This window comes from Meles meles, chromosome 7, assembly GCF_922984935.1.
Source record: "Meles meles chromosome 7, mMelMel3.1 paternal haplotype, whole genome shotgun sequence".
Taxonomy (NCBI): Eukaryota; Metazoa; Chordata; class Mammalia; order Carnivora; family Mustelidae; genus Meles; species Meles meles.
The window spans coordinates 27,000,082-27,012,714 of NC_060072.1; positions in this window are offsets into that span (position 1 = coordinate 27,000,082).

The window sequence follows — 12,633 nt, forward strand, 5'->3', positions numbered from 1 at the left end:
TCAGATAATCCCTTCATGTTCATGAGATGGCTGCAGAAATACCAACCTCATAGGCCCTTAAGTTCATATCCTAAGGAGAGGAAAAACATATCTACTGTGGCATTCATAGAAATCCTGAAATGTCCTCAGGCTGCACTGGTTTAGGTCATGCAGCTACCTCAGAACACACGTGCAGGCTGCCTTAGGCTTAGGTCATGGCTCCACTCTTGAAATGGGGAGTGCATTGAGACCTCACAGACTCAGAATGGGGAAAATGTAAATCCCCAGAAGAAAACTACAGGCTAATTCCATTGAGGCAGGCAAAAAAAAACCATGGAATGCAATGACATAATACTGCATTGAATACATTAATGATTATAATTGAACCAAAATCAGATTCCTTTTTTTAAAGATTTTATTTATTTATTTATTTGACAGAGAGAGATGACAAGTAGACAGAGAGGCAGGCAGAGAGAGAGGAGGAAGCAAGCTCCCTGCTGAGCAGAGAGCCCGACGCAGGGCTTAATCCCAGAACTCTGGGACCATGACCTGAGCCGAAGGCAGAGGCTTTAACCCACTGAGCCACCCAGGCACCCCAATCAGATTCCTTTTAAAGAACAAAGCCATTAACCAACTTGTATAGCTGTCCTTGAACTCAGCAACTGTCTAGGTAACACAAAGATTAAGGGTTCTACCACCCTTAAGGACTAGAAAAGCTGAAAGAGTAGACACTAAAAACTGTCAAATGACTCTTTGTTAGAGAAAGTGTAGGCTTGAGCAAGCACTTGGTAGGTTATTTGTAACTAAATGGGAGAAAGTTAAGAAAGTATACATACTTTATCCTACAAACCATTTATTTGTTTCTTTAGGAATGGATGATTCAATAAATAAACAAGATAATATACACTCAGAGCAATAAGTGATGGGGAGAGTAAGGAAGGGAAATACCATTTAAACTGAGATCATTAATATGATCAATAAAGATCCTTGGGAGATTACCTGGGATAGATGTTCTAATATTAGGCATAAGCAGGGAAAAAAATCATTTTGGACAACTGCTGTTTTTATTAGTAAAAACAAAATAGCCATTTGTGGTCACTTTGTTTCCTACTATATGGGTTCAATGTTTGAGATGTTTATCAAAATGAAGTTAACTTCATTTTAAAGGATTTAAAGAATAAAGGATTAAAGACCTAAATATGAGACCTGAAACCATAAAACTCCCAGAAGAAAATGTAGGCAACAATTTCCTTGAGATCAGCCATAGAAACATTTTTCTAGATTTGTCTCCTCAGACAAGGGAAACAAAAGCAAAAATAAATCACTGGGACTGTACCACAGAACAAAAGGCTTTTGCACAGCAAAGGAAGCCATCAACAAAACAAAAAGGCAACCTACTGAATGAAAGAAAATATTTGCAAATGGTATATCCAATAATGGGTTAATATTGAAAATATATAAAGAACTTATACAACTCAACACCAAAAAAAAAAAAACAACAACAAAAAAACACAAATGATCCAATTAAAAAATTGGGCTGAGGACCTGAACAGACATTTTCCCAAAGACATATAGATGGCCAACAGATGCATGAAAAGATGCTTAACATCACTCATCACCAGGGAAATGCAAATCAAAACCACAATGAGATATCACCTCATACCTGTCAGAATGACTGAAATAAAAAAATACAAGAAATAAAAGTGTTGACAAGGATATGGAGAAAAAGGAACCCTTATGCACTTGGATGGGAATACAAACTGGTGCAGCCACTGTAGAAAACAGTACTGTAGAAAAAGTTAAAAATAGAACTACCCTATGATCCAGCAATTCTACTACTGGGTATTTACTCAAAGAAACAAAAACTCTAATTTGAAAAGATACATGCATCCCTATGTTTATTGCAGAATTATTTATAATAGCCAAGATATGTAAGCAACCTAAGTATCCATTGATAGATGAAAGGATAAAGCTGTGAGTTTTACATATATTATACTTATATATGTTTATATGATATATATATACTCGTATGAGTTTATATATGTATATATGTATAAAATGGAACATTACTTAGCCATAAAAAATTAAAAAGCCATAAAAAAGAACGAGCTCTAGGGCGCCTGGGTGGCTCGGTCATTAAGTGTCTGTGTTCGGCTCAGGTCATGATCTCGGGGTCCTGGGATGGAGCCCCGCATCGGGCTCTCTGCTCAGCAGGGAGCCTGCTTCCCCCTCTCTCTCTGCCTGCCCCTCTGCCTACTTGTGGTCTCTCTCTCTCTGTCGAATAAATAAATAAAATCTTAAAAAAAAAAGAGTTCTTGCCATTTGTAACATGGATGGATGTAAAGGGTATAATACTATGTGAAATTAGACAGAGAAAGACAAATACCAAATACCATATAATTTTACTCAGATGTGGAATTTAAGGAACAAAACAAACAAATTTAAAAAGAGATAAACCAAAAAACGACTCTTAAATACAAAGAACAAAGTGGTGGATGCCAGAGGAGAGATGGGTAGGAAGAGGAGTGAAATTGATAAAGGAGATCAAAAGAACACTTATCTTGATGAGCACTAAGAAGTGGATAGAATTGTTGAATTGCTATATTGGACATGTCAAGTTAATATAACACTGAATGTTAATATACTTTAAAAAGGGGGAAATGAAGTTAACCTTTGACAATATAAATGAAGTAATAAGCTTTTGACAATACAAATTCAAACAAGATTTATTTGAAGTCATTGTATGAGTGAGGACTCTCTCCTTTGGTGAAAAGTGACTGAAACCCAAGTCAAACTGTTTTAGGCAAAAAGGAATCTGTGTTGGAAGGCTCCTTGGTTCTGAGATGGCAAGAGCACACCTGGGCCTTGCAGACAAGGGATCAGAGATTCAAATCCCACCTGGAGTCGTCTTTTATCTCATCTGTTTCTCCTGTACTGGCTTCTTCCTGGGAATTATGCCACAAACATATCGATTCCCCACCTCTCTGTCTTAGAAAGGGAGTAAGCCTCTTCCCCAGGATCAGTTTTTCAAATCCTAAGGAAGGACCTTCACTGGCCTGGTTTATTTCTGTTATTGATACTACCAAGACCTGATTGTCCAAGCAAGAAAGTCGGATTCTTCTTTTTTTTCTTTAAAGATTTTATTTATTTGATGGACAGAGATCACAGGTAGGCAGAAAGGCAGGCAGAGAGAGAGCGGGAAGCAGGCTCCCCGCTGAGCAGGGAGCCCGATGCAGGGCTTGATGCGGGGCTCAATCCCAGGACTCTGGGATCATGAGCCAAAAGCAGAGGCTTTAACCCACTGAGCCATGCAGGCGCCCCAAACTTGTATTACTCTTTTTTTTTTTTTTTTTTGTAAACTTGTATTATTCTTAATGTCTTTTAGCCAGATACAACCAGGAACACATCTCTAGTTGAAGGAGGTGAGTTTATGACTCACTTCAGGAAGAACAAACAGCACAGGGAATCATGGAACTCAGTACAAGAGCATTATAAAGAAACCATTACAGGGTTTGCTATTTGTGTGAGCGCTTTGAGAGGGTCTAAGGAAGTAGAGACCTATTCTAGATTGGATGCTGTCATAAAAAGAGGGGGAATTCTATGACTGAGATCTCAACACATCTTACATACAGAAGGGACAGTCCAGAGCAAAGGTAATGCCAAAAATTGGTAAGAAGTAGCTGTCACTCATTTCAGCTGAAAGAAGGGGGTGTTTGCAATTTGGTGGATGGTACAGTGACTGCTTTCATCTGTGCTTACACAAAATTAGGGAATGAACCTGTTTTATCTCATGTTATTATGGCCTCAGAATAATCTTGTCTGACAGTACTCTGCGAGGTTCTTATGCCAAGCAGGAAATAATATGGTCTACCTGTAAACGCCAGGCTGGCTTCTGAATGTCAGGAGTTGCCATCTCTCCCTTCCTCATTCCCATATATTATTATGGAAATTATTTCCATGTAAATTAGTTACTGGGTCTTAGTAACTTTCTCACATATCTCTGGGCTTTGTCCTCTTCTCTCCATCTTCTTTGCTTCCTCTCTAACCCATTGTCGTTTGTCATCTGAATGACTACATCAGTCACTGAACAGTTCATCCAACATTTCATCTCCCTCCTGTTCCAGTCCATCAGCTCCCCTCCACACTTTGCCCACAATGATGTGGGTAAATACAGCATCCCTACTTAAAATCTCCTTTGTGTACATTACCAGTCCTGTTGCTAATATTTAAAAGGTAAAATTAAAAATCAGTAAGCTTAGCAAGGAAAATTATTTTTTTTCTTTTCTCCCTAAAAGGAATTTAAAAAGGTGGATGAGGAATCAACTAAATATGGAGACTCTTTTGATATTCTGATTCTGTCTTAAGAAATTGTGACTAGGGGTGCCTGGGTGGCTCAGTGGGTTAAGCCGCTGCCTTTCGGCTCAGGTCATGATCTCAGGGTCCTGGGATCGAGCCCCGCATCGGGCTCTCTGCTCAGCAGGAAGCCTGCTTCCTCCTCTCTCTCTCTCTCTGCCTGCCTCTCTGCCTACTTGTGATCTCTCTCTGTGTGTCAAATAAATAAATAAAAAAAAAAAAGAAATTATGACTCAAGGTGAATCAATAAAATGACAGGACTGCTAAAAAACTTACTGTACTGGCACCATTAGCAGAAGTGTATTTATTGTCCAGAACCAGAAATTTATGTGCAGTTCAGTTCTGGGTAATACATTTTAAGAAAAGACATTATTAAAAGAGTATGTCCAGAAGAGGGCAATCAGGACAAGGAGGTTCTGGTAATGATTTCCTAGTTACTAGAAGAGTTCAATTTAAAGCTGAATAATGGTCTGGAAAGTATACTGTGAAACAGGAGTTGTTAAATCTTCTGTTGAAGGGGACGGTTCTTTAATCTGTTGTGGTCTGATACTTTTATAAATTACACACAAAAAAACCCCTAAATTACTAAAAATGAAAAGAAAAAAATTAAAAGTAGGGGCTTAAATTTTTTTTTTAAAGATTTTATTTATTTATTTGACAGAGAGAAATCACGAGAGGCAGGCAGAGAGAGAGAGGAAGGGCTCTCCGTTGAGCAGAGAGCCCGATACGGGATTCGATCCCAGGACCCTGAGATCATGACCTGAGCCGAAGACAGCAGCTTAACCCACTGAGCCACCCAGGCGCCCGGGGCTTAAATTTTTTATTGTCTGATTCAATGAACATTATATTTCAGCAGTTAGAATTAAAACAAAAAACCTTGCCCACTATAAATGCACATTTAAGATTAGAGGATTTCTAGAACTCTTAACATTTTGTTGTTCTTCAATTGTAACAGAAGAAAATTGAGTGAAATAGTAATTCTCTAGATTAGACCATTACATATATACTTTAAATAAACACTACATGCATGAATATTTTTAAGTTTTTAATGTGCCAGATTAGCTAATTTCTTTCTTACTAAAATATCTAATCCAGGTTGGATTGACAATACTACTTTCAGGGAATGATATATATCTAAACTGCTTCTTCTGTGTTGCTTTAATATCATGAAAGAATTGTATTTACAAAGGGATGATGAGGAAAATGGAAAAAAAGTTTTTAAAATAATTTCCACATGCTCAGACTACTCATTTTTAACTTTGTCCAAAATGAACCAAATTATGCTGTATTTTCAAAATTCATTTTCAATTCTTCACTAGTTGCCAGTTAGAACAATGTATCCTGTAAGTTGATAATTAAATTTAAATCATTTTTTGATGAAATAAACAGATTCCAGATCCATGAATTGGCTTATCTGGACATTCCTTCAGTGGAAACTAAAATTCAAAGCATTCTATCAAATTCATCATGGTTCGGTAACTTTTTTGCAGACGTGCAACCTCAAGATAATCACTTCTTTCACTTGGAATTGTTGTGAAATTATGGAACATGTAATAACAGTCTCTGGAAACCCTATTCTTCCAAGCTTGTACATTTTGTTGTGCCCTTCAACTTGATCTGCCGTTGGAAAACATGTTGCATTCCTGCTTTTCAAAGAAGAATTCTGAAGATATCAAAAAAAAAAATTAGTAACTCTAGTTGGCCAGTTTGTATTTTGAGACCAAACTGGTTTCTTGCAAATGTTCAAATATGCTCAAAAGAACTCGCCCTCTGGATAACCATCATATCTCAGCATGCAATCAGAGTTGTTTATTATTGTCTTCCATATTATCATATAATAAAAAGAATAACCTTGAATTTACTGCATTAGCCTTTACATAATTTATAATCTACACCAAGTCACTAAGCACACTGTTGAGTTCAGCTGACCCAGACTTTCTCAAAGAAGGAAGTGGTAGGTTAAGTTACATTTGGGGTCAAGGTCTTCAATTTTGGTAACTACTCCAAAATGGTTTCTTGTCATTGACACTACATATCTGATTGTATTCCTACACAAAACTTCAAACTACATTCGTTGACAATATAATTTTTCAGAGTTTTGTGTTATTTAGAGTTAATTGTCTATCAGCAATGAAGCTGAAAAAGAAATTCCTCCTTTATATTACCATCATATTCCAACAGCACATGGACTAAAAGAAGGGCCGTATTAGCAGTATCTATACATTCATATCCATCAATAAGGTTGCAGAGAAAAAATAATTAGCTTTATTTATTTGATAAGTTAATCTACTCAAATATTCCAAGATATTAGGTTGTTGGTAAGTGACAATTAAACCTTGCCACAGATTACCCCAACATTTTTAAGAATTTTTGATGCAGTTTTTCACTAATGCCTTGACAATTATGTACATATATATTAGTTTTAACAAGCTAAAGTTGCTTACTTTATAAAAAGCCTATAAAACATTACTGTTTATTTATAAAACTGAACATCTGCTTTTTTCCATCTTTTTAAATTCACTTATCTTTCTTTGAAAGTAGTCTTTTGGCTTTGGACTTATCACTATGTTTAGGCCCAGGTACTGGGGAATATTGATAGCCAAAGGGACATGAGATTATTTTGGGGAGAGATAAAAAATGTTTTCTATCTTGACTTTGATGATGGTTACATGAATGTATATATTTGTTAAAAGTCATCAAACCACACATTTAAAATGTATACACTTGGGGCGCCAGGGTAGCTCAGTGGGTTAAAGCCTCTGCCTTCAGGTCAGGTCATGATCTCAGAGTCCTGGCATCTCAGAGTCCCACATCAGGCTCTCTGCTCAGCAGGGAGCCTGCTTCCTCCTCTCTCTGCCTGCCTCTCTGCCTACTTGTGATCTGTCTCTGTCAAAGAAATAAATAAAATCTTAAAAAAATTATAAAAAATAAATAAAATGTATATACTTAATGCATATAAATTATAACTCTATAAAGTAAATTTAAAAAATTTTTCTCTATGAAGCAATCTCCCCCAACTAATATAAGTTCCAGTAACTGCTTTTCCTGAACTTGAATGATGGCATAAAATTTATCAATTGATTACTTAATTTCTTACCTTGGTCTCCAATTGTTAGGCAGGCAGTATTGCCTTATTGTTTAGCTCTCCCCCACCTCAACCCTTACTAACCAGTGTGCAGGACAGATTCCATTAAAATATATGAATTAAACTGATAAGAAAATTATCAGTTACTGAGTGTATCAATCAATGAGTGATCATTCAAGTGAGATGGTTTATAAGTAAAGGTTATGAATTTCTTTTAAACACTGGAAAAGAAAACTCTAATCAGCTTTTGACTGAGGGCCAACCATATCATGTGCATTCAGCTCCGTCCCATAGATAAGACAATCTAAACCCCCAAACAAATCAGTAACAGAATGGAATGGAATGGCCACAGTATTTGCTATTTCTCCCTTCAAAAAGTAGAGTCTATTTCCCCACTCCCTGAACTTGAGATGGATTTGTGGAAGTGATGTTGTGCCAGTTTGCAGCCTAGGCCTTAAGAGACCTTGCAGTTTCTAGTCTCATACCCTTGAAACCCTGACGCCATGTGAACAAGCCAGGCCTGACTTGCTGGATATTGAGAAACACAAAGTTCCCCTTATGGCTCCAGCTGACAGTCACCAATCACTGGATGTATGGGTGACACCAGCTAAGACCAGCCAGCCTCATCAACCCAATTAAGACCTTAGATGCACTGGCAAATCCAGTCAGGATCAGATGAGCCTAACCTAGACAAAAAGATTTACCCAGAACTGTAAATAAATACAGGGTTGGTTTTTTTCCAGTTAGTAAGTATTTGGGATGACTTGTAACTTAGCAAATAGGAGATTGATACTCAAAGCTTCATCCTAAATTCTCCTAAGAGACAGACCCTGCAAGTAGTTTAAAGCACTTACTAAGAAGTCGTTAAACCCTTTAAACACACACACACACACACCCTGAAAGTGAAGGTTAAAGCTATCATATAAAGATCATTTATTTCCCCCCTGGAAACATTAATCAGAGAATAAGGTAGAGTGTCTTTGAATGGATAACTTGGATGAGTAAGAAACTGATCTAATATTTTAATCAGGGGCACCTCCAGTGGCATGCTAGAGCTGGTTCATAGCAATCTGAGATCCAATTATTAAATTTTCAGAAATTTTGTGAGCCAATTGTTGAACTGTTGTTAGATTAAATCAGCCATAATGGGATCATTTACACCTTGGAAATTGGCAAACATGACAGGCAGAGCCAGTTGTTGAACCTCCTCCACTAGTATGTCAATAAACACATCTGTTGTTGTAGGCAAATTTCATCAGTATGTGTGTGCATAAATATACATATAAACATACCCTTAATGTTTAAAGGAGTCATTGATTGGTTCTGCCATGAGTTCTGCCCATTGAGATTGGACAAATCAGTTAGTCTTACCGAATTTCAGTTCTCCTATCTGTAAAATCAAAGTATGTACCCAAAAATCATCCTGAAGGTATCTTTTGGGTCTACTATTCTATCTTCCATGATCCTACTGATGGTAGTTATAGCTGGGTGTCAGTGATGAAAAAGGCCAATGGGATTAATTAAAATTGTCACACTAACCACAACTTCGCTCTAATTCAAGACTTAAAAAAGTGATACATTAGTAATTCAATGTGCTTTGGATTATGGAGAAGGAAGAAGTGAATTCTAACTAGAAGGGACAGGAGGGCAGGTCTGGTAAGATATTTTGTCAATCAGGAATGAGGTCTCATCTTTGAAAACACTGTGGTTTGAACTCTACAGGTGCTTAATAAAATTTGCTGAAATAATTAGATGCCTGGAGAGAACATTAGAAAATACAATCTTGCCGAATACAATCTTGACTCAGGATGCTACTTGCAATTTCCAGATGTAATTGTGGAACTCTGCCTCAGTTTCTTCATCTAAAAATATACTAATTTATAAGCAACATTGTAAGAATTTAGGTAATCACAACTGTGAAGCAGTTTTAGCTCCTATAGGAAGATGTTATATAAATATGATGTGATGTTACTAAATCAAAGCAGGTGTCTTTGTGCAAAACTAGAAAGAATATTACATATTCTTCCTGAGCCTTTCTTCCTGATGTGTTAAAATATGACTTCTTTCAGAAGGTTCAACAGCACATTAGAAAATAGTAGGGGGTAGTGGCCGAACTGCAATTGGGACAATATTTACAAATTATTTTGCTAAGAATATTAGCAAGTCATTTTGAACTTCAGAGAAAAAAAATCTAAGACATCATTCCCTTTGACGTTAAGCCATGGAGATATTTATTTATGCCTTTAGCAAATAAAGTAATTTGCTAACCTCTTGTATTTATGTGCTGATATTCAAGTTGACTCATTTCTGGAAATTGAAAAATACACATCTGAAACTGGAAAAATATTCCTTAAGTCAGGGTTTGTTCACATTGCTAGAGCCTTCTAAAATGAAGGCATATGATCTTGCTTTCTTCCAAAATGAAGGCATATGATCTTGCTTTCTCCCATTCTTAAAAAAATGCTTGGAATCTAAGGTTGCTTTCTTAGAACATGTGGAAACCACACTTTCAATCTTGCATATCAATACTATTCCAATGCTTAATGTTATTATGTACTTAGCTGCATACAAGTAAGAATGAAGGCATGATGTGATATAGCCTTTAATGAACTGAAGAACTATAGATTCTATTCCCAGGAAAACACACAAGACACATATTTTCAAAATTCTACACAACTTCAGGAGTTTCATAGATAGCCCTCAACCCCAAATCTCATTCATAAAATGGGAGGTTTACAATCCTTTGCACTACAGCAGTTCTTTCATCAAATCATATGTCTGTAGTACAATGAATGTACCAGGCCATAGTAAGCACTAGGGACACAGTGGTCTGTGTAGCCAGTCAGGGACCTTGCAAGCTATAGAGTTTACAGTCTTGTAGACAAGAAGGATATTTATCTAATCACACACAGACAAATACTTAACTGAAAACTTTGATTAAGTGCTCTGGAGTAAGAATTATATCTAATTTTCTTTAGGTAACATGGGGGCAAGAAGACACTAGAAGGAAATATTTAGAGCAAAGATTGAGAGCAAAAAAACCCTACCAACCTAGAATTCTGTACCCTGCAATATTATCTTTCAAAAGTGAAGGAGAAATAAAAACTTTCTCAAACAAAAATTTAAAGAATTTGTTGCCAATAGACCTATCTTACAAAAAAATACGGGGCGGGGTACTGGGATTGAGCCCTGCATGGGGCTCCCTGCTCATTGGGAAGCCTGCTTCTCCCTCTCCCACTCCCCCTGCTTGTGTTCCCTCTCTGGTTGTCTCTCTCTCTCAAATAAATAAATAAAATCTCAAAAAAAATACTAAAAGAATTTCTTTAGAGAAAAGGAAAATGATATGGGTCAGAAACTCCGATCTACACAGAGAAAGAGCAATGAAGAAGGAGGAAGTGGAGGTAAAATATAAACTTTAACTTTTCTTATTTTTCACTGATCTAATAATTTTGTTTAAAAAATAGCAATAGGGGCACCTGGCTGGCTCAGTCCGTGGACCATGCAATTCTTGATCTTGGCATTGTTTGAGCTCCATGTTGGGTGTAGAGATTACTTAAAAATAAAAAATATATATTTTCAAAAATAGCAACAGTGTATCTGATTTTATTATGCTTACCAATGAGAAATGAATAACAGCAAAGATACATGAGACAGGAGGGAGGAATTAGGATTGTTATTATAAGGTACTCATACTGCCCATGATGCAATATAGTGTTACTTGAAAGTGGACTTGGCTTATTGTATTGCAAATGTATATATGCAACCACTCTAGGGCAACCACTAAAAAAGATTTTTAAAAAAGAAATGTGTGTATTACAATAGGGCCTGGCATGTGGGAAGGCCTTAAGGAGGAAAAAAAAAAAAAAGGATAACAGTGTGCTAAGAAAGGAGAGTAAACGGAATCATATAAATTAAAACCACAAAAGTTAGAAAAGAGTAAAACACAAAAACAGAAACAAAGAACAAGGGCAACAAACAGAAAACAGTAGCAAATATAGTGGATAATAACCCAACTATATCAGTATCAAAAGTCACTTTGAATCAATGGTCCAAATGCATCAATATAAAGACAGAGATTGACAGAGTAGATAAAAAACAAAATTCCATGTTGTCTGTAAGAAACCCACTTAAAATGGAAAAACACACATAGATTAAGAATAAAGGGAGGGGCGCCTGGGTGGCTCAGTGGGTTAAGCCGCTGCCTTCGGCTCGGGTCATGATCTCAGGGGCCTGGGATCGAGTCCCGCATCGGGCTCTCTGCTCAGCGGGGAGCCTGCTTCCCTCTCTCTCTCTCTGCCTGCCTCTCCATCTACTTGTGATCTCTCTGTCAAATAAATAAATAAAATCTTTTAAAAAAAAAAAGATTTACTATAAAGCTAAAATTATCAAGAGAGTGTGGTACTAGTGAACTAATAGACAAAATATTTCAACAGAACAGGAAGGCCTAAAAATAGAGTCACATAAATCTAGTCAACTGATTCTTGACATAGGAGTAAATCCAATACAATGAAGCATCCACATGCAAAAAAAAAAAAAATGATTCTAGACACAGACCTTACATCCTTCCTAAAAATTAACTCAATAGACCACACACACACACACACACACACACACACACACACACACACATCATAGACCTAAATGTAAAATGCAAAACTATAAAATATAAACTTTCAGAACATAGGAGAAAATTTAGATGATCTTGGGTTCAGTGATAAATTTTTAGATACAATATCAAAGGCATGATCCATGAAAGAAAAACTTGTTAAACTAGACTTAATGAAAATTAAAAATTTCTTCTCTGTGAAAAGGCAATGGAAGAGAATGAAAAGACAAGACACAGAGTGGGAGAAAATATATGTAAGACACCTATCTAATAAAAGACTGATATATAAAATATACAAAAAGACTCTTAAAACTCAACAATAACAAATAACCCAATTAAAAAATGGGCCAAAGACCTTAATGACAGACACGTCACCAAAGATATACAGACAGAAATAAGCATATGAAAAGATGCTCCACGGGCAATGTATCAAGGAAATGCAAATTAAAACAATTAAGATACCACTACACACCTATTATAATGGCCAAAATCTAAAAACACTGACATCACCAAATGTTGGTAAAGATGTGGAGCAATGGAAATTTTATTCACTGTTGGGAATGCAGAATGCTCTGGCCATTTTGGAAGCAAGCTTGGCAATTTCTTACAA